Raw genomic sequence first — 4113 nt, 5'->3', positions numbered from 1 at the left:
GACGACTTACTGGAAAGTCGTCTGGGCAGACGACTTACTGGAAAGTCGTCTGGGCAGACGACTTACGGAGGTTAGAAACGTAAAAAAATTTCGGTTTTTTTGTTTGTTCACAAGGGGTTGATTGTAATTTCAATAGCCTTTTAGGTTACTTTTGCATTTGTTTCAAGTTTGGGTTAACCTTTGTGTTTGAAATCAAGTTGTGAGTTATATTTGGCAATTTTCCCTACTTTTTATGTGTCATCTTCTTGAGTTATTTATAAAGTTCCAGTTGTTTCATTCATGCCGATTAAAAAATATTCTTTATGTTTGTATTTTATTTATATGCTAGAATATTGGTGTTTACTACTGTTTTTAAAACCAGACCGATCCGATGGTCGGACCGGATTCAACTATAAACCGATTATATAGTCGGATTGAGTCTAATAACTATTTCGACCATGAACCGGTTACGTAGCCGGATTATATCTTAAAGTTAATAAACTGATAAAAACCACTAAAACTATCAAAAATCTATAAACCATCAATATAAACATAAAACTAGCGTATATTTATAATGTGTTATTTATATTTTAATTATGTATTATATTTACTAACATTATTTTAAATTTTATCCTAAAAATATATTGAACTAGATTATTGAATCAGATTAGACCTGGTCGAACCATATTAAACCGTGATCCAAAATATTTTTGGTTCAGCTTCTGGTCCGGTTTTAAAAACACTTATTGTTTACCTTTATAAAAAAACACAAAACCAACTTGTTATATTTGCTTTTGTCAGTTACATTTACAACTATATATTTTCTTTGACCCACATTTACAAATTATAAACACAATAAAATTTTATAAACACAATATTTGTAAAATAAGACGCACACCAAACAAACAATCAAGACTTTAATGCCAGTCACTGGTGTTTTTTCTTGAGGATTTTTTAACGTTTGACAAGTACTGGAGTTATTAGACTTTTCACGAAAGACATTTCCTCTATCGATTAGGCGACGGATCTTAAGAATCTTGATGGAGACTCTACTAAAACTAAAATAACTAATTGTCCTTTCCAACTATAAAAGGTTATATTAGTTTATACTCACGAGGCGATTAGGGTAGAGATACATCATATATCGCTAGAAGAATTTTAAGTTTATTTATGGACAAAAATTGATATAATAAAAACTAAACCAAGTGATGTATGTTGTATGTGTTGAGATGAAGATCAAAAAGTGAAGAGATTAAGCTGCCAGACTTGAGAATTAAGCTGCCAGACTTTATAAGGTTTTATAAGGCTTTATAAGGGTTTTATAAGCTCGATTTTATTGAAGAGAAGAAGAAGAGAGGAAAAAATATTTTATTATATTGTGTGCATTGAGGTCAGTTGTCTTTAAATACTTGTACTCAGATCCACAATTAGTTAAGGAAACTATTCTCTCCTTCTTTCTCTTACATCTTCAGATCTACTTTCTCTCTCTCTATGTTCTTCATGTTTTTCATTCTCCATAACTAAACTCTCAATAATTCTCTCATTCTAACAATTCTCTCATTATTACATGGTATCAGAGCCAGGTTACTCTAAAACCTGAGTTCATTCCGCAAATTTGTGTTCTTGAAGATTCTGGGTTTGTGAGTGTTCTTGAAGATTGGATATTCTGTGTTATTAGTGTGTTGAGGTTCTCTTCTTGTAGATGGAAACAAACGACACCATGGTGAAGCTATATACACCGGTTACTCCTGATAAGTGGAGTTGTGGAGGTGAAGTGATTACGAAGCAGATGGATGAAGGCAAGTGGATTCAAGAGAATCAAGGAACACTTGGGATCATCCAAAGGTCGCTCTCAAGTTCAATCCTAGAAGCTGATACTCATGAAGGGACGGCTAAGGAGTTGTTGGAGAGTATGGAAGCTGTGTATAAGGACAGATCCCATCTGGGCAAGGTTTTTGTGGTCAAGCGGGCCATTGAGGAGCTGAAGCAAGATGGAGAAGAGCTCAGTAAGCATCTTGAACGGTTTAAGAGCTTATGGGCAGAGTTAAAGGCGCTCAGACCGAGTACCTTGGATAAAATCGTACTGAAGAGAAGGCTAGAGCAAGATGAAGTCTTGAGTCTCCTGCTGAGTTTAGATAAGTCCTATGATAAACTGGCCAGGAAGATATCCACAGAAGAAACTCTACCTGATGTAGAGAGTGTGTGTGGTATGTTGAAGCAGAAGCAAGCAACAACTCAGCCAGAGGAGAGGAGACAGATTACTGAACTACAACAAGTAATCAGTGGCAAGAGCTTGTATTCAGCATACATAGGAGATATAAAAGATGGGGATGAATTAAAAAATAGACACGAGAAGGGTAGAGCTGATGAGGTGATTACCAGAAGAGAGTGGGATGCATTTGTAGCTGAAGCAAAAGCACTCATTGCATCTAAGAAGCAAGGAATTCAGCCAGTAAGGTCTAAACCTATTATTGTGGATTCTGGAGCCAGTCATCACATGATCAGTGATAGGAGCCTGATGGATGAAGTGAGAGCAGCTACTGGGGATGTTCAGATAGCAAATGGAGATAAAATTCCTATAGAAGGGATAGGAAACTTGAAGCTATTTGACAGGGAATCAATAGCCTTGTATCTGCCTCAGTTTACTTCCAATTTGATATCTGTGAAGAGAGCTACTGTTGACTTGCAATGTCAAGTAGTATTCAGGCCAGAGGAGGTTGAGTTTCAAGATCTCATTACTGGTCAAGTGATTGGAAAGGGGAGCAGCACCAACAACCTATACCAGCTACAATCAACTAAGCTCTCTAAACCCTCTATCTCTATATGCATGAGTAGTACTGCTGATGATTGTGATAGCATTACTTGGCATGCTAGATTAGGACATCCTCACCCTCGCGCCCTTGAGCTCATGATGCCTAATCTATCAGTTAATCACCTGGAATGTGAAGCATGCATACTAGGGAAGCATTGCAAAACTGTTTTTCCCACATCTGAAACTGTGTATGAGAAATGCTTTGACTTAATACACTCTGATGTGTGGACATCTCCATGTATATCTAGGGATAAGCATAAGTATTTTGTGACTTTCATAGATGAAAAATCTAAGTATACATGGGTCACATTGCTTCCTTCCAAGGATAGAGTGTTAGAGGCATTTATAAACTTCCAAGCTTATGTCACTAATCAGTATAATGCTACTGTGAAGGTACTAAGGTCAGACAATGGAGGTGAATACACTAGCCATGCATTCAAGAATCATCTGATGAAGCATGGGATAGTTCATCAAACCAGCTGTCCCTACACTCCACAACAGAATGGTGTGGCTGAGAGGAAGAACAGACACCTGATGGAAGTAGCAAGATCAATGATGTTTCATTCCAATGTTCCCAAGAGATTTTGGAGTGATGCAGTTGTCTCAGCGTGTTATCTCATCAACAGGACGCCAACAAAAGTTCTGAGGGATCTATCTCTGTTTGAGGTGCTGAACAAGTCTAGGCCGCAGATTCAACATTTGAGAGTGTTTGGGTGTACCTGCTATGTATTGGTTCCAGGAGAACTGAGGAAGAAGCTTGATGCAAAGAGCACTAAGGCTATGTTTATTGGATACTCTATCACTCAGAAAGGGTATAAGTGCTATGATCCAACAACAGGGAGGGTGTTGGTGTCTAGAGATGTTAAATTCATTGAAGGGAAAGGGTATTATGAAGAAAAGATATGGGATGATTTGAAGGATCTTCCACAAATGCCATCAGATAAGGCAACAAATCTGAGGATGGTATTGGAGAATCTTGGGATTAGCATGACCCAGGATCAGGGAACAAGAAGAGAACCACCAAGAAGTACAAGTACTCATGAGGAGGAAAGTGAAAGGATCCCCCCTCTTGATCATGAGGGGGGAAGTGAAGCTGAATCAGGAGTGCAACAACAACAGCAGATTGATTCAGGAAGTCATGATCAAGGAGAGACACAAGGAGAAAAGAGTCCAAGATCAGATGGAGATGCGCAGGCTGATAGAGAGAGTCCAAGATCGGATGCGCAGACTGATAGAGATGAGCATGCAGCTATGCAAAATCCAGTCGAGTCAGTTGGGATTCAGGAACCAGAAACAGAGGTTCAACCACTGAGGAGAAGTAC

This window comes from Brassica oleracea, chromosome C3 (genome assembly GCF_000695525.1).
Source record: "Brassica oleracea var. oleracea cultivar TO1000 chromosome C3, BOL, whole genome shotgun sequence".
NCBI lineage: Eukaryota > Viridiplantae > Streptophyta > Magnoliopsida > Brassicales > Brassicaceae > Brassica > Brassica oleracea.
The sequence above is the reverse complement of the archived record's forward strand: the minus strand, read 5'-3'. Positions refer to the sequence as shown.